We start from the raw sequence: 19,054 nt of genomic DNA on the forward strand, positions 1-19,054 counted from the left end.
CAGAGTTAACTTTCCTAGGGCAGAGCTGCTGTAGGAAGAAGTGGCATCTTTTTGTCTCCTTTTGCCTTTTTTAAGTTTGGTTTCCAGGCTTCTCTGTTATGATAAAGTTCATTTCCCACAATTTGGAAGCTGTAAGTCCCAGAGGACTTTATAGCAACATCAGCAAAAGCATGAACTCCATTTCCTACTGCCAAAGTACAACAGCAAGGTCTGAGTGTCTCAGCTCCCTCTAACCAATGTACTTCATTCACAGTCACTTTTCACCTCCTTCCTCCTCACCATTTTCCTGAGGTTACCTACATCTGCCCGGGGCCCTAACAGTTGGTGTGAGCCCAGCTGAAGGTTAAAGCATTTCTGTGCTGACAGGACACCCAATATGTCACACAGCAGCTTCCCTGGTTCTGATATGCAGCCTGTGGTGAAAGGTACTGAGCACAGCTGGGCTTGTCAGGGTGCGAGGGAAGGGGAGTGTGGCATTCCTGTGACAGGGAGCCAGCACCGGGCACTTCAGCCCTGCTGTTCGTCACTCTCTCCTCAGGGATGGAAGTGGCATTGCTGTGCTCATCAGCTAAGACCAGTTCTGCAGAGGCAGCTGCCAGGCAAAGCCCGTGCAAGTGGTTGGCTCAATAGCTGCTGGATTTATCGTGTGCTAATCAGCTTTGTTATGACACTGCAGGGAAAGAGGAAAAGCAGGGCTGGAGTCGTGTGGGCAGCCCGTGGAATTTGTGGGCAGCTGGACAGCTCTGGTGCTGCAGGTCACTGTGACCTGCTCTGGCTTGGGGCAGCCAGAATTAACCTTCAAAACCAAGGTCCTGCCACACATAACAAACTGGATCCTCAGTGCAGGTGAGATGTTGAGGTGCTGGAAGGTGTCCAGAGAAGGGCAGCAAGGCTGGTGAGGGGCCTGGAGCACAGCCCTGTGAGGAGAGGCTGAGGGAGCTGGGAGTGTGCAGCCTGCAGAAGAGGAGGCTCAGGGCAGAGCTCATTGCTGCCTGCAGCTCCCTGAAGGGAGGCTGTAGCCAGGTGGGGTTGGGCTCTTCTGCCAGGCACCCAGCAACAGAAGAAGGGGACACAGTCTCAAGCTGTGCCAGGGGAGGTCTCGGCTGGATGTTAGGAGGAAGTTGTTGGCAGAGAGAGTGATTGGCATTGGAATGGGCTGCCCAGGGAGGTGGTGGAGTCGCCGTCCCTGGAGGCATTCAGGAAAAGCCTGGCTGGGACACTTAGTGCCATGGTCTGGTTGACTGGACAGGGCTGGGTGCTAGGTTGGGCTTGCTGAGCTTGAAGGTCTCTTCCAACCTGCTTGATTCTATGAACAGCAAAAGGCCTGGGGAGAGCCAGGTCTGAGCCTTGTCTCAGCTTTCTATTTAAATCAAAAGACAATTAAATCCACAACCTAACCTGTGCCCTGGGGAGGAAGAGAGACTCTGAGTGCCAAACAGAAAGTGCAACCTGCATGTGCATGGATGGTGCATTTGGGTTTTTGCCAGCTAACTTTTCTTCTAGCTTTGGCAGACATGGAGGCAGCTTTGCAGCTTCACTTCTGCTCACCCCTGCCGAGTTGGCGCTTTCTGAAGCTGCAGAGTGCCGTGGCCATGGCTGATTGAGGCAGCCAGGGGAGCCCTGGGGGGGGCAGGGCACACACAAGTGATTCAAATGGAAATGGTGCTTAGGAACTGGGTAGGGGAGCACAGCCTAGCTTAAGCAGAGCAGGAGGTAGGTGCAGGTTTCTGACAGTCACAGGCTCACAGGATGTCAGGGGTTGGAAGGGACCCAAAGAGATCATGCAGTCCAACCCCCCTGCCACGGCAGGACCACACAATCTAGCTCAGGGCACACAGGAACACATCCAGACAGGCCCTGAAAGGCTCCAGAGAGGGAGACTCCACAGCCTCTCTGGGCAGCCTGTGCCAGTGCTCTGGGACCCTTCCAGTCAAGAAGTTCCCCCTTGTGTTGAGCTGGAACCTGCTGTGCTGCAGCTTCCATCCATTGCTCCTTGTCCTATCCCAGGGAGCAGTGAGCAGAGCCTGTGCCCCTGCTCCTGGCCCCAGCCCTCAGATAGTTGCAAACATTGATTAAATCCCTTCTCAGTCTTCTCTTCTCCAGAGTAAGCAGCCCCAGGTCCCTCAGCCTCTCCTCACCAGGCAGTGCTCTGGTCCCCTCCTCATCCTCATAGCCTTCTTTTGGGCTCTCTCCAGCAGCCTCCTGTCTCTTGTTTCACAAATAGATTTGAACACAACCTGGACCTGACCTCCTTCAATTTTAGTCCTGAATCCTAATGACAAGGGAAAATTATCTCACAGTAATCTTTTTCCCCTCTATGTATGGTTCCTGCCTCCCCTGGCTTCATAAACAGCACAGAGGCGACCTGGCTGGGCAGCAGCCTACTAGAACCCTTGCTGCCTGAAAGCAGCACATCTCACAGCAAACACTGCTTGAAAGAGATTCATGTTCCAGCTGCACTCCCGTGGCACTCCTGAGCTCTCTCTGCTAGCACCCAGACAGTTTAATAAGCTTTTAATTTCAATTATTATCACCTTTCTTTTTCTAAATCTGGTAAACTGAATTTCTTATGGCTTTCTTCTAGATGTAGCTTGTACTTCAAGGGTAAAAACGTGGGAAGAAGCTCTCTTTATTATAGCCCCTTCGTTCTCTTGAGAAACTCCATGCTGCACAGAAAGAGGCCATAGATTCACATGGAAAAGAAGAGAAACACAGGATTAATCAATAGCTAAATCTGACTTGACTCTGTTCAGCTTCTCAGCAGAGAGGAGCTGCTGTGAGGAGGTGAATGTCCCCTCCTGGGAAAAGGACTTGGCTGCCTCTCGTGCAGGGGCTGACTCCTCTCTAGTCACAGGAGAGGTCCTGGTGCCAGCTAAAGAGGTCACTGCACATTTGCCCTCTGGCTTGAAATGGAAAAAAGGAAATGTAGCCAGAGAAGAAGGGGGGGATAAAAGGCAACAGAAAGGAGGCAGTGTAAGGCCAAAGGAAAAACGTGGGTGGTTATGGGTGTGCTGGAGAGGAAACAGCTAGAAAAAGAAAGAAGTCTGACACACAGAGAAATGGGCTAAGCATCCCAGAGCAGCCTCAGTGGTCCTGGCACCCAGGGTGTTGCCAAGCTAGCCTCGTAGAGGGAAGGATGGGGAGGGGCAGAGAGCAGGAAAAGAGAGCAAGAGGGCCATGGAATTTTTTGTTTAAATGATTTTCCAGCTATTGTATCACAATGTGAGCAGCACTGCCAGAGAGGGAATGCAATATTGCTTCTGGGTGTCTCAGTACCATATGGCATCCTCAGGCTCTTCCAGCCCTGGCAAGAGCTCTGAAGTTGAAAACAAGTTGCACAAAGTTGGGGGGTTTTGAAGGGGGGTGGGAAGAAAAGAGGGAGAAAAGAAAGAGTAGCTTAACATGTGGCTGGTTTCTTGAGGGTCATTGAGGCAGGAAGATTGTGGAATTCTGTCTGCTCTTGGGAAGCTGTTGTTAAAGCCTCCTCCCGTGGCGTGACCGTTAAGAACAAGCAACTTCCAGCTAACAGTCAGGGGCTGCTTTTCCCTGGAATTAGACCTCGAGAGAGGCTTTAGGTTTGAGTGGAGTGGTTTTGAGGGGTTCGTTCTGGTTTTGCTTGTTTCCTCCTTCCCTCTGCCCTTTGCTGAGTGAGGAAGAGATAACAACTCCCTTTCCTTCTAAAACTGCCTGGCAGGACTGAGCAACCGAGGAGAAAGAAAAGATGTGGGGTACGCCCTTCTAAAAGCAGTCAATTTGAGGTTCCCCTCTAATTAACTTTCCAGCCCTACTGTTGTGGCACTTCTGATACCTCTCTGCTGGGACCCAGACCCTTCAATTTAATAAGCTTGTAGTTGTTATTGTTATTACCTTTTTGTTTTTAATCTGACAGAGTGAGGTTTTTTATGGGTTTCTTCTAGATAGAGTTTGTAGTTGAAGGATTTAATTTGAACTTTAATAGCAGTTGTCAGACCAAGTTCCTCCATGGAAACACTGAGTGGTTATTAGTGGTGACTGTTTTTCCTGTCTGGAATCCCTTCACTTCTGTCAGTGTGACTGTCCTGTGAACCAGGTCAGGGAACAGAACCCATTTGGAAGTCAGATTTACAGGGGAGCAGGAGGGAGAAATGTGATGTACTGTTACGGGGCCAGGTCAGCTCTTGAAACTGGCTCAGAAAATAGCCACCCAAATAGCTGTGCAGGGTGATGGGTGGCTTTGGGAAGCAGCTGGGAGAGGGAGAAAGTGGGAGAGACAGGGCAAGAGCCTCTTTGGCCAGAGAATGTCTCCTGAAACTCACCCTAAACTCCAGTGCGTTTCTTTAGGGGCAAGAGTGCCTTAAGCCTGCGGCTCCATCTGGTTCCCAGGTGTCCTTCCTGCCCCCAGCCTGTCCCTGGCATCATACCAACACTACATGTTTGCACAGCCACGTGTTAAGCAGATGTGACCTGCTTGCAAAGTGTCCCTTCTGGAAAAAAGGCTGGAGGTAGCAGAGGGAAGGAGGAATTTGCCTGTGCCAGAGCTCTCTCACACACATCTGTGCTGGAGACAGCTACAAGTTGACTTCTGTGCTAGTCTGAGGCTAACTGGAATACTTTAGTGAGAACAGTTAGCTTACAGGTTGTGGAAAGGAAACAGTGCTGATGGCTGCTGCACTCATAGGCTTGCTGAGATGTACCAAACCAAGAACACAAACCCAGATAAGACAGGGTGTGTGTCTGTCTCTGGGCTGCTTCTGTGTGACAAATCCTCCTGTTTCTAACCCCCCCTGCCAATCCTCCCACCTCGCCTGGCATGTAAGGCACATGCTGGGATAAGGTAGAGGAGTGGAAGGAAGGTGGAAGGGTGGTTGGGAGCCTCTCCTGGGGACTCTGATTTCTGGGAGGGCTGTGGTGTTTCTGTATTACCTTTAACTTGAGCCAATGGCATCCTGGCCTGGCTCAGGAGCAGTGTGGCCAGCAGGACAAGGGAGGTTCTTCTGTCCCTGTGCTCAGCACTGCGAGGCCACCCCTTGAGTGCTGTGTCCAGTTCTGGGCCCCTCAGTTCAAGAGAGATGTTGAGGTGCTGGAAGGTGTCCAGAGAAGGGCAGCAAGGCTGGGGAGGGGCCTGGAACAGAGCCCTGTGAGGAGAGGCTGAGAGAGCTGGGGGTGCACAGCCTGCAGAGGAGGAGGCTCAGGGCAGAGCTCATTGCTGTCTGCAGCTCCCTGAAGGGAGGCTGTAGCCAGGTAGGGTTGGGCTCTTCTGCCAGGCACCCAGCAACAGAACAAGGGGACACAGTCTGGAGTTGTGCCAGGGCAGGTCTAGGCTGGATGTTAGGAGGAAGTTGTTGGCAGAGAGAGTGATTGGCATTGGAATGGGCTGCCCAGGGAGGTGGTGGAGTCACTGTCCCTGGAGATGTTGAAGCCAAGCCTGGATGGGGCACTTAGTGCCATGGTCTGGTTGACTGTCCAGGGCTGGGTGCTAGGTTGGCCTGGATGAGCTTGGAGGTCTCTTCCAGCCTGGTTGAAGTTGTGGTCTGAACATCCCAGTTTAGCTGTTGCCTACCAGGAGGAAACATCCCAGTCTGCTCCTTAGTGTCAGTGGTGTGAGTAACGCTGAGCAGGGGCAGCAGGCACGTCTGAAGGCAGCCGGTTGAACCCTGCATGTCCTGGCTGTGACTGAGTCATCTGAAAGCGGTTTTCATCACCCCCAAAACTGGGCTGTTCTCCTCTGGCATGAGGAGGGAGAGCTGCTCAGATCTGGAAGATAAGTGGGATGCTTGGTGTGAGGGCTGTGGGTTTGACTCTGAACACAAAGAAGCTCTTTTGTTGTTGCTGCATGCTCTGAGGCCAGAGACCTGCCCCGCATGGGAACCATGTGCACAGGGCCCCAGAGGCAGCCTCTCACCTGCCAGGCTGATTTCTAGGTGTGTGCTGCTGGCTGCTGTCAACTCAAGGTGCATGTTTTTACTGCAGGGTGTTCTGGTCTGGGGCCATGAGAATACCCAGGACTCTAGGACAGAAATGAATCTCATCCCCTGTGCTGGTTTGAGGCTAATGGGAATATTTTCATGAGAGAAATTAGATTGTGGGCTGTGACAAGAAAGCAATGCTGATGTCTACTGCACTCATAGGCTTGCTGAGATGTATGAAAACAAGGACACAAACATAGATAGGAGAGAGTTGTTGGAGTCAGTGTCTGTGTCTTCTCCCTGGGTTTCTGCTGTAGAACCCAACTAATCCTTCTGCTTCCTAACTCCCCCAGCTGATCTCCAACCTCACCTTGCACAGAAGGCAGACTCTGGGATAACAGTAGGGGATGGGAAGAAGGCGGAAGGGTGATTGGGAGCCTCTCCTGGGGACTCTGATTTCTGGGGGGGGCTCCCAACCAGCCTTCCACCTTCTTTCCACCCCTCTGCCTTACCCAGAGTATACCTTACATGCAAGGTGAGGCTGGAGGATGGGCAAGGGGGGGTTAGAAGCAGAAGGATTAGTTGTGCAGAAGCAGCCCAGGGTGAAAAGCACAGGCACTGACTCCAGCATACACTCTCTGTCTTAGCTGTGTTTGTGTTCTTGGTTTTGTACATCTCAGCAAGCCTATGAGTGAAGTAGCCATCAGCACTGTTTTCTTCTCATAGCCAATAATCTAGTTTCTCTCACTGAAATATTCCACTTAGCCTCAAAGCAGCACAGTGAGGCTCTCATCAAGGGAATCAGAGCTGTCCCTTTTGGCTCAGTGCTTAGAAGATCGAGTCCCTGAAGCCACACACCTGAGCTTCCCTGGGGTTTAGCTTAACAGGCACAAGTGATTATCTTAGCACCAACCAGAGCTGCTAACCAGTGCAAGGAGAGCTGAAAGGTACCTAGAACTCACCTCCCGTGAGCACCTCGTGTCCAGAACTTCAGAAGTTCTCCAGACAGGAACCAAACTGAGTCAGTTGGTGACTCGCAGATCTTGGCATTGCGGCCCCGAAGGGGGCATCAGCCCAACAGCCCTTCACAGAGGGACAGAATCTGAGGAGTGTGGTTATTCCTCCTTGTGTTCTGAGGACATTAAGCAGAATACAGCTGACTCCTAACTGAAGTATAATCCTGAAGTATTTATTTTCCCTGGCTCCAAACTCATTTTGACTGCCAACCAGGGAGGGCTGATTGATTTCCCTGCAAAGTTTATAGCAAGCTGCTCGAAAGGAAAACAGTTTTTAAACTCTTAACAATACTAATGGGGATTCACTCCTCAGCTCTGAGAGAAGAAAATGTCAACAGCAACAAAAAGCCTGATCGTGGAGCTGCAGTTTTCCCTGGCAGAATTTCTAGCAGTGTGATCTTAACTCATAAGGTAACCAATAAAGCAAGCAGGAGTGCTCAGCTGCATGAGTGCACACTGACCCCGGTGGCATTTTACTTGCTGCACTAAGGCAGCTTAAGGGACCAAGTTCCAAAAGTTTGAGTTTTCACAGCTACTATCACAGTGTATGTGATAGTATCCTGAATTTCAGACAGAGTTGCTCCAGTTGGAAAAGACCTTTGACATCATGGAGTTCAGCTGCATTTGCATGTGTCTGTGCATTTAGTCTGCCCTGGTGAGACTCATCATGAGTAGAGAATAGAATCATAGAATCAAGCAGTTTGGAAGAGACCTTCAAGCTCATCCAGTCCAACCTAGCACCCAGTCCTATTCAATCAACCAGGCCATGGCACTAAGTGCCTCATCCAGGCCTCATCCATTCTTAATCTGGGGAGCCCAAAACTGAAGGCAGTACTCAAGATGAGGTCTCACCAGGGCAGAGTAGAGGCAGAGAAGAACCTCCCTTGATCTGCTGGACACACTTTTCTTAATGCCTCCCAGGACCCCACTGGCCTTCTTGGCCAGCAGGGCACATTGCTGTGCCATGGATGTTCTCCACCAGCACCCCCAGGTGCCTCTCCACAGGGCTGCTCTCCAGCAGTCACCTCTCAGCCTGTACTGCTGCAGTTTGTTATTCCTCCCCAGGTGCAGGACTCTGCACTTGTCCTTGATAGATGTGCTCAGCAGACACATGCAGCTTACAGCAAGGTATCAGCAAGTTTTGGTCAGTAGTGATTGACTGTGTATCTGTAGTTACAGTTCAGGGCAGGTGAGATAATCAATCTGTAGCTGTTTCGTAACTGCTGCACTGGGGAAGGTTCTTTAACCTCACTTTGGCCTCATTCCCATAACAACCTCTGACACTTTCTGAGATGTTCTGCTTTTGGGCTAAAGCTTCTCATGTTTCATTTGAACTCTGATTTCTTGTGGATGGAGAGAATGGAACCAAGGCAGTGTAAGTGGTTACCCTGTTTATGTACTCCCATACCCCCTTTCTTTTTATTGCCTGTGTAGGAGGAATGAAGGAAAAGCTCTGATTTCCTTTACTTGCTTCAGCTTTCATTTCCTCTCCCGACGTGGGGCCAGGCACTGCCAGACACCACCAAACCTTTTACACTGCAGAGATCTGGAAAACATGCACCTGAGAGTCATAAAACCAGTGGCTTGTGAGCAAGTTTGCCACTGGGGTACTCCCTGGTAGCCAAACCTCAAGAAGGGTTTCCAAGAACTGGAAATGTCTCAGGGATGAACACACCACTGTAGCCTAGAGGGTTCCTGTAGCTTGAAAGAGAGATTGGTGGTGTGGACACTGAGCTGCTACAAGAAACAGAGATACAGTCTCTCTTCCACGCTAGTGGCTATCACATTTGCCTGGGAGGAGAGAAACAGCTCGAGCAGGAAGATTCTTAATATGGACACAATTTAACAGCTTGCAAAACCATGCAAGAAAGCAGCAGAAGCCAAACACACACCAAATAACCCTGGTGAAATAGAAGATGCAGCTAACCCCTGATAATAAAATGTCTCATCTGGTGTTTAATCTGCTTCAGCTGCAACTATCCTCCTTAGCCTGCAAAGCCCCAGATCTCCTCTAGGATGGTGCTGTATCTTGGATGGAAAACCCATCAGTACTGCCTTTAAGGCTGCCTCCTCGACTTACCCAGAAGCTTTTAGCTTTCCTTAGAGAGACAGCTCCTCAGGCAACAGGCTATTTTCAAACCAGGGCACAGCACTTCCTCGAGTCCTGTTGACTCCTGCCATGTGAGCTGCCCAGTTAAACTCTTCTGCTGTAGATGAGGAAATACAGGCTTTGAGTTAGGCTGAAAGACCCAAAGAGACTTGTTGCTGTATTGATTTTGCAGTCTAGGGGTTAGTTACCACACAGGTGCTTGAATGTGGCACTCCAGCTCTCAACCCCTCTCAAAGAGAAAGGGCTGTACGAAGTTGGTATTTATAGTGTTACTTTGCTCTTTGTCATGGAGCAGTGACCTCTGCCCAAACACTTCTCTCATTGCTGCCATCTGGAAGAGCTGAGCTGCCTCCCAACTCACAGCTCCAAATGCTCTAGATGAACCACACAAGGCTGAGGCAGGAGGGAATACCATGCAGGAAGGAGCCCCCTTGCCTATCATAGAATCAACCAGGTTGGAAGAGACCTCCAAGCTCAGCCAGTCCAATCTGGCACCCAGCCCTATCCAATCAACCAGACCATGGCACTAAGTGCCCCAGGCTTGGCTTCAACACCTCCAGCCACAGCCACTCCACCACCTCCCTGGGCAGCCCATTCCAATGCTAATCACTCTCTCTGCCAACAACTTCCTCCTGACATCCAGCCTAGACCTCCTCTGCCACAACCTGAGACTCTGTCCCCTTGTTCTGTTGTTGCTTGCCTGGCAGAAGAGCCCAACCCTACCTGGCTACAGCCTCCCTTCAGGTAGCTGTAGGCAGCAATCCCTGTGGTTGCTGTGCCATGGGGATAGTCTTTGGAAACTCTGCTATGAGTTTCCTGCTGACATTGACAGTGCAAAGTAGCTTTCCCTCTGGCAACATCTGAATGCCCCAAAACATTCACAGCTCTGGGCATGCTGTGGATTTCCATTGGCTCACTTTAGTTCTACTAAAATCACCTTGGAAATGGCTGATTTGTGTAACCTGAGAATGTGGAAAGGGTAAGACTGCTCATAGGTGTGTGTTCTTACTCCCTCTCGGCTGTGCTTAGTGCAGTGTCTGGTCTGTACACCCAAGGGTATAAATAGCCTCCTGTTATCACCAAGCGTGGCAAACACTCTGCTCCTATCAGCACTGCTGGGCTGACTCCTTAGCCTGCTAGCTCACTTGCTTTTATTATTAAACAGATGTTGTCCTGAACCATTCCCCTTGCACAGCTTTCCTTTAAGGGACCAGCCATAGACATTTTATAGCCTTCATTCAGAACTGGTGATAAATAAAGCTGGCCCCAACCTTAGAGATGCCAAGAACCACAGCTTATCAGGCCTCCAAAATAAACAAGGTATGTGTCAAACTTGCCTGTCCCTTGGCAAGGGGATGCCAGGAACACTGGGGTCTGATTGTGGAGGGAATGTGGAGGTTGGAAGTGTTGACTGATGCAGCACTCAAGGGACTGGAAGGGAGAAGGCTGTGGAAGATACAAGAATGTGTCAGTTGATATCCTAATAGGACTTTTTTTTTTTTGGTCCTCCCTGGTTCTGTGAAAATATTCTTCTGCCAGGCTGCAGGGAAGAATCTCTCTCAAACTTCCAGCAAAACCCTTTTGAGAGGTTTTATTCTGGGATTTCTGTGGAGTTGCTGTGTGGTGATGGATGGTCTTGTGAGCAAGGCTCTTTTGGAAGTGCACACCAGCTCTGTTCTCTTAAGCTGTTCTTCTTGTGGTTATGGACCTGTCCTGGGTTAGGGCTGGATCCCTCTGCCCAGTACAGTAAACTGACTACAACATGGATTTCTTTGGGAAGTCAGGAAAAATGAAATTGTATTTCTTATAGTTTAAAATATAACAGTATAAGGAGAGTACTGTGGGAATAGAATGACCTTAAGGCAGGTGGGGAAGGGTGAAGGGTATGGTGAATGAGGGGCAGGCTGTGGATGCGATCTACCTGGACCGCAGCAAAGCCTTTGACACCATCTGCCACAAGCAGCTCCTGGCACAGCTGGCAGCTCCTGGCTGGGAGAGATTCACTCTGGTATGGGTCAAGAACTGGCTGGAGGGCTGGGCCCAGAGAATGGTGGTGAGTGGTGCCACATCCAGTTGGCAGCTGGCACCAGTGGTGTGCCCCAGGGATCAGTGCTGGGCACAGTCCTGTTCAATATCTTTATTGATGATCTGGACCAGGGCATTGAGTCCAGCAGCAGTAGGTTTGCAGATGACACCAAGCTAGGAGCAGCTGTGGAGCTGTTGGAAGGTAGAAGAGCCCTGCAGAGGGCTCAAATGGCCACAGGATCCTTTTCACCTCTGAAGAATCATCGAATCCCAGAATGGATAGGTTGGAAGGGACCTCGAGGATCATCCAGTTCCAACCCCCTGCCATGAGAAGTGTGTCCCTGTTGTCTTGACTAGAAGGAACGTCTGTCAGCTGATGTTAGGATTGATGCTTGAGTCTTGCTCTTCACTCAGTGAGGACAACCGCATTAAAAGGGTGGCTGGTTTTTCTGCTTGGAGTTTAGGAGCTTTCTGAGTACCTCTGAATACATCTTAAGGCCTCTCTCTTGATTTTGCTACTTTCCCTCTAAGAACTGGGCTTGTTGTTCTCATAGTATACAAGCTACTCATTCTGTTGCTAGTAAATAAGGCAGGATCATTTCCAGTAAGAGAGGTCCTGCTCAGTGATGCACTGGCACTGCTATCCCACAATTATAAATAGCTGTTGCCTGGACCTCAGAAGGGTGAGCAGACATTCAAGATGACTGCAGTCACACAGGAGAAGAATAACAACACTAATAACCTGATGCCAGGACCCAGCGTTTGGTTACTCAGAGGGCTGCTTTTTCCCTGAAAGGATTCAGCTTATGTAACCCTTTAGACATTTTAATTTGTCTTGGTGATATTTTATGTGCTTTCCTCTGGCACGTGGGCAGGCTGCTGCCACACAGCCTGTTCCTTAGCGGCTGAGTGACCTCCACGATTTAGCCTGGAGGAGAGAAGCCTGAGAGGGATCTTCTCAATGCTGATCAACAGCTAATGGGTGGGGGACAGGACTAGGAGCAATGAGTACAAACTAGAATGCAGGAGAGTTCACTTGAACTTAAGGAGAAATTTCTTCCTTGGGAGAGTGCTGGAGCACTGGAAGAGGCTGCCCAAAGAGGTTGTCTCCTCTGGAGACATTCAAAACCCACCTGTCCACATTCCTGTGCAGTCTGCTCTAGGTGCATTAGCAGGGATATGGCCTAGATGATCTCCAGAGGTCCCTTCTGGCCCCCATCATTCTGTGATATGCTCAGTTGGGACTTCAACTTAGAGTTTGTCATTGAAATTGACATCTCCAGCCACAGCAGAGGATGCTTTGAATCATAGAATCAACCAGGTTGGAAGAGACCTCTAAGCTCATCTGGTCCAACCTAGCACCCAGCCCTAGCCAATCAACCAGCAATGCCAGGCACTCTCTCTGTGAGGAACTTCCTCCCCTGGCACAACTTGAGACTGTGTCCTCTTGTTCTGTTGCTGGGTGCCTGGCAGAAGAGCCCAACCCCACCTGGCTACAGCCTCCCTTCAGGTAGTTGTAGACAGCAATGAGCTCTGCCCTGAGCCTCCTCTTCTGCAGGCTGCACACCCCCAGCTCCCTCAGCCTGCCCTCCTAGGGCTTGCCTTCACGTCTGCTCCCATCTCCCCTGAGTGCATGGCACCGCCACTCATCTGAAATACTGCTCCACGATGCCCTCAGGCCAATTCTGAACAATAGGGGAGCTTTCTCCAAGGAAAAAGCATCTTCTCCTCTTCCCGCTGTAGGGATGAGTCTCCTCAGCGAGATGGTTGCATCCGCCCCCCTGCGGGTGATTCAGAGGGGCAGAGAGATGTAGCAGCGGGCTCGGATTGGGTGAGAAGGTCCTTTCAGGCGGCAGCGTGCGGCGGCTCGGCAGTGCCCGCTAGGTGGCAGCCTTGCTCCGCCTCACCTCCGCCCGGGAGCTGCGCCCCTGGCGGCAGAGCGGCCCGCAGCGCCCGGCCCGGCCTGCGCCTCCCCCTCCGGCCGGCAGCCGAGGGGCGCTGGCTTAGCTCGCAGGTGCCGGCAGTCCTGTGCGGAGCTTTCAGGGAACAGGGCATTTCAGAGGAGGGCTACGGTCACACAGAGCCTGCTGGTGTAGAAACAGAATCATAGAATGGCTTAGGTTGGAAGGGACCTCAAGGATCAGCCAGTTCCAACCTCCTGCCATAGGCAGGGACACCTCCCACTAGAACAGGTCACTCAGGTCTGACAAATCGCAGAATCACAGAATTAGCCAGGTTGGAAAAGACCTCTAGGATCATTGAGTCCAACCTATCCCCTAATCCTTCCAGTTAACTGACCTATGCCACTAAGTGCCTCATCCAGCCTCCTTTTAAACACCCCCAGGGATGGTGACTCCACCACCTCCCCAGGCAGCCCATTCCAATGCCAATCACTCTTTCCATGAAGAATTTCTTCCTAATGTCCAGCCTAAACCTGCCCTGGTGCAGTGCCCTCTTGTTCTGTCACTGCGTCCCTGGCAGAAGGGACCAACCCCTGCTTGGCTACAACCTCCTTTCAGGTAGTTGTCTCCAGATGCTTTCAGGGTATCAAGTGGTAAGTTTCCCAGAAGCTCTGTTGCAGTTGGTTTTGTCTGGAACTGTAATGGTTTGGAGGGATTGAGTGCTGCTTCCTATAGATAAAACCCCTAAACTCCATATCCTTCACTGAGTTCACTACAAAGACCACTAATGGAAGTTTGTGGTCTTCAGTGAGTGAAGGGGACCCAGAGTGGCTTCAGTGGGAGGTTTAGGTTGGACGCGAGGAACAGTTTCTATCCCAAAAGGGTTGTCAAGCCCTGGCACAGGCTGCCCGTGGCAGTTGAGAGGTCTGTGTCCCTGGAGGGGTTGAAAACTCTCTAGAGGTGGTGCTGAGGGACCTGGTTTAGTGGTGACCTGGTAGTGCTGGATTGATGGTTGCACTCAGTGATCTTAAAGGTCTTTTCCAGCATGAATAACTCTCTGATCATGTGAAATCATTAGTTCCATCTGGAGTCCTGCCTTGTGCTTGGGGACAGAATGGTTGGACAGCAGCCAGGCAGAGAGGGACCTGGGAGTGCTGGTAGATAGTAGCTAACCGTGAGGCAGAAGTGTGCCCAGGTGGGCAAGAAGGTCAATGGCATCCTGGCCTGGATCAGGAGCAGTGTAGGCAGCAGGACAAGGGAGGTTATTCTGCCCCTGTGCTGGTTGGCCAGCTCCTCAAAAACAGGATCTCCCTGGCCTTGTCTGACTGCGCCTTCCCCTGCCTCAGTCCTCCATCTCACTCTCTTCCCTGCCACTGTATTTTGCCCCGACGTTCTTCCTTAAATCCTCCATCTCATTTCTCTTTATTGTTTCCAGCTACCTCAGCACTCTTCTCCTGCCCATTTTCCTGTCTCTCCCTTGTTCCAGTTCTCCCTGGTTTGCTCTCTTCTGAGCCCAGTGCTCTCCAGGGTTGGATTAGATGAGCTGATGCCACTTCAGAAGTTGCAGGTTTCCTGTTATCTCCTGGTTGTTCCAGGGGTCAGGCTCTCACCCCAGGTAGTACCACACTGTCTTTCTACTTGCAGTTTTAATTTCCTCCACTTCCACCACCAGCATCCCTCATCCCACCCTGCACTGCAGGATCCATTCCAAGTCTTGGAGCCCTTGACCACAGGGTGTTTTCCTGAAGGTACCTCACTGCCAGCCCAGTTGCTGTCCTGCCTGTATATGAATTTAGTAGATCTTCTCTTCAGATCTGACACCTTCTCCTCCTTCCTTCAGCTTACTCTTTCCTGAAAGAGGTTCTCAGGGAAGATACCTAATGAGCCATTGAATGGCAGGGGACTGCAGCTGAGGACTCTCTTGCACTCGGTATGAAACCATACAGTTAAATCATCTTGGTTGTATTATGAAGAGACAGGAAACTCATTCACTTCACTGCTAGGTGTCACAGAATCACGGGGTGCAAGTCCAGAGGGGATGATCAAATCATCTTGTTTGAGCTCTTATGTACTGTGAGCCCTTTAATATATATGGGATCTGATAAATTGGATTTTGACACTGAGAGGAGCATAGTTCCTTAAACAAGGATTGGAAAGCCTGAGGAAAAGCACACAGACACTTGGGTGAGAACAATGTGAATTACTGCCTTGGTCAGTGTGGTACCGGGAGAGAGTAGCTGAGGCTGAGGCAGCAGCGTGCTCAGCAGAGCCAGTGGCATCCTGGCCTGGAGCAGCAAGAGCATGGCCAGCAGGACAAGGGAGGTTCTTCTGCCCCTGTGCTCAGCACTGCTCAGGCCACCCCTTGAGTGCTGTGTCCAGTTCTGGGCTCCTCCATTGCAGAGAGATGTTGCAGTGCTGGAAGGTGTCCACAGGAGGGCGCCAAAGCTGTGAGGGGCCTGGAGCAGAGCCCTGTGAGGAGAGGCTGAGGGAGCTGGGGGTGTGCAGCCTGCAGCAGAGGAGGCTCAGGGCAGGCCTCGCTGCTCTCTACAACCAACTCCCTGAAGGTAGCACCTGAATAAAGGTACTGAACAGGACTGTGCCCAGCACAGATGCCTGGGGCAGAGCACCAGTGGCAGCTGCCAACTGGATGTGGCACCACTCAGCACCACTCCCTGGGCCCGGCCTTCCGGCCTGCTCTGGGCCCATCCCAGAGTGAATCTGTCCACGCCGGGAGCTGCCAGCTGTGCCAGGAGCTGCCAGCTGTGCCAGGAGCTGCCAGCTGTGCCAGCAGCTGCCAGCTGTGCCAGGAGCTGCTGGTGGCAGACGGTGCCAAAGGCCTTGCTGAATTGTCCCTAACGCAATTGGACTCCACACTTTGGCTTCCAAGTGCCGGGGAGGCAGCTCAGAGGCAGGTAGCTTGCGGTGGTCGCTGGGTTTCCAGGCTTTGCCAGGCTGAGCTGTTGAAGGTTGCCTCATTGCTTTTATAAGCAGCTCAAAAGCCCAAAGACAGCAGCCACAAAGCTGAGGAAAAGCACACACACGAAGAGCACAGAAGCGTTACTGAGCAAGAGCTCTGTTTGCAGGAGGAGGGAGCAGAGGATGTACTATTGAGGAAGGCAGTGCAGGCGGTGTGATGGAAGTGCCTGCCCACGCCTGCTGCCCAGGTGCGGCTGGCATATCAATGTTCCACCTTAACATTCCACAGCAAGGAAGAGCCTGTGGGGAGCCTTGTTTCCTCCAGATCTGCTTGCCAGAGTAGCTCCCAAGTACTGACTTCCCATTCTTTGTTTGGTTGTTAAGGATGAAAGGCTGCACCGTTTTCTGCAACAGCAGTTCCTTGCATGGCATCATCCTTGTGCCCAGCACAGCTTTCTGTAGGCGCAGGTGGGCACTCAGCCTGGCCCGGCTCAGCCACTGTCTCTGCTGCCGTATGTGTCTTTAAGGCAAAGGCTCACCTTTGCATCTGACTGCAGCCTGAAGGAGGGGCACAGGCTGACCCTAGCTGAGCACACTGGGTCTCCAGCCTGGGTGACTGTTAGTGCTGCAAAGGCTCGGTCTCTTCTCCCAGACACCCAATACCAATATAGCAACAGTCCAAAGCTGTGCCGGGGAGGTCTACGCTGAATGTTAGGAGGAAGTTGTTTGCAGAGAGAGTGATGATTTGCATTGGAATGGGCTGCCCAGGGAGCTGGTGGAGTCGCCATCCCTGGAGGGCATTCCATAAGGTGTCTGTCTGGGGTACTGAGCAGCTGAGCTGGTGATCAGTATGGAGAACTATATCCTTATAACAGACTTTAACAGTTTTCTTTCCCTTTTCATGTAGTCTACTTTTAATTTCCCAGGTTTCTTCTGGTTTTACTCCAATAAGCTTTTCTAATCACTGTGGATATTTAACATGTTCCTTCCCCCTCCCCCCCCCCCCCCCCTCCATATTTCTGCTATTTTTAGCAGATGCATCAAAGGGAAAGTAAATACTTTTTATTTTTAGTGCTACTTCTCTATTACCAAACTCCTTTCCTTTTTTTTTTTTCTTGTCCATATTTCTTTACTTTTGATTCCATTTTCTTTTAGTTCTGTCCCAAATACTATCACTTCATCTTTATTCTCCATTTCTGCTTCTCCTTCAAAGTGTGTAGTAGCTCTGATTCTCTTCCTCAGATTTATTCAACCCTAAAATAATACTTTAAAAAATATATATATATTTCCATTTTATATATATAAAAAGTTATGTATTTTATATATTAAAGTAGTAATAATTAGGAACTAAAGTAGTAATAATTAGGAACATTATTTTACATTTTAATGTATGATATTTATATATAGTACATATTATACTTTTATATATTATATATAATAGTTTTAGTTTTCTATATCTATGTATCTATATGTATCTACATCTCTATATGTGTAGATTTCTGTATCTCTAGGTCTGTATATCTATATCTCTGTATCTCTGTCTGTATCTATGTATCTCTATCTCTAAGTCTCTATCTCTATGTCTGTATCTGTGCAATATTTTTTTCTAATTATTATTACTTTATTTTTTTTCACCACCTTCTTTTCTTGCCCACCTGCAGGATTATAGAGTCATTTTGAGAAAGAATGTACAATTGTTGGCATTTCCCCAATCTGAGAAGCTAGGATCTGCACTCAAAAAAATGAAAATAATGAATCCTAGAGGTTTCTTCTCATAATTATTCCCATAGTAGGAGTGGGATTTTTTTTTTTCCTCCAAAATGTGAAATAATTCTATTTGTCCTTTTTTATTATTATTACTCATTCAAGCCTGAAATAGAATTGTTTACATACATATAGTTAATCTCTATATATAGTTTATCTATACATTTTTTTATAGATATATAGTTAGATATATAGTTTGTATATTTTCATTGTTTTTATATATTGTATATAATTTATACATATACATTTTCTATATCAATATATAAAAATATACAATATATGTTTATATATAGATATATAATATATAAACACACAATATATATTATATATTCTTATATGCTATACGTATTTATATTTTTATCTCTCATATCATATATTTATATATATAACTAAATATTAAGTGTTAGGTATATAAATATGTATTGAATATTTTATATATTATATATATTTTATATTTTATATAAAATTATATGTTATATATATAATAAATATAGATGTAGTAAATATGGATATATATATATATATATATTTTAGGCTCAGTAATCCTTCTTCACTCTCCGGATTATAGAGGTATGAGCTGGAGCCTTGTACTTCTGAGAGAGAATGCATCATTGTTGTCATTGGTCTGCTCTGAGGAGCAAGGATTTGCACTCAAAAACACCCAAAAGAAAATAATCAATACCAAATGAAGAATCCTAAAGGATTCTTCTCATAATTACTCTCATTGTAGGGGTGGGTTGTTTTTTTTCTTGACCTCCAAAATATGATAAACTCTATTTATATATGATATATCTCTCTATATTTTTATATGATAGAACTCTAATTATTTTTATATTTTTATGAGTCACTCAAGACTGAAATAGAATTGTTTATATATGTGTATAAAATATATAATAAACACATAACCCTTATAAAGAAATAATAGGAATAAACAATATAAGCCTCAATATAAATAATATATAAAAGATAATATAAAAATATATATTATAGATAAATAATATAATTTATTTTTTCTTTTTAGGCTCAGTAATCCTACTCCACTCTCTGGATTATAGAGGTATGAGCTGGAGCCTTGCCCTTCTGAGAGAGAATGCATCGTTGTTGTCATTGGTCTGCTCTGAGGAGCAAGGATCTGCACTCAAAAAAAGAAAAGACTAAATCCTGAGTAAAGAATCCTAGAGGAGTCCTGCTGGGAGCTGGAAATCATCATTCCCTGGTGCAAAACCCACCTCCTTTACACCACTTCTGCCAGACTGCAATTGCTGCAAGGTAAGCCTCACTGGAAATGTCAGTGATTTAGTTTGTAACTGTGAATTGCCAAGCTGTGAGCTGAAAAGGAAAGTGAACTTCTAGCAGTAGTGTGCCTGCTTGAAAAGTGTGCTCTGACCTAGCCAGAGCTTGGCGGCAGACTGATCCATCTTGATGCTCTGCCTGCAA

The sequence above is a fragment of the Pogoniulus pusillus genome, chromosome 10 (genome assembly GCF_015220805.1).
Source record: "Pogoniulus pusillus isolate bPogPus1 chromosome 10, bPogPus1.pri, whole genome shotgun sequence".
In the NCBI taxonomy this organism is placed as follows: domain Eukaryota; kingdom Metazoa; phylum Chordata; class Aves; order Piciformes; family Lybiidae; genus Pogoniulus; species Pogoniulus pusillus.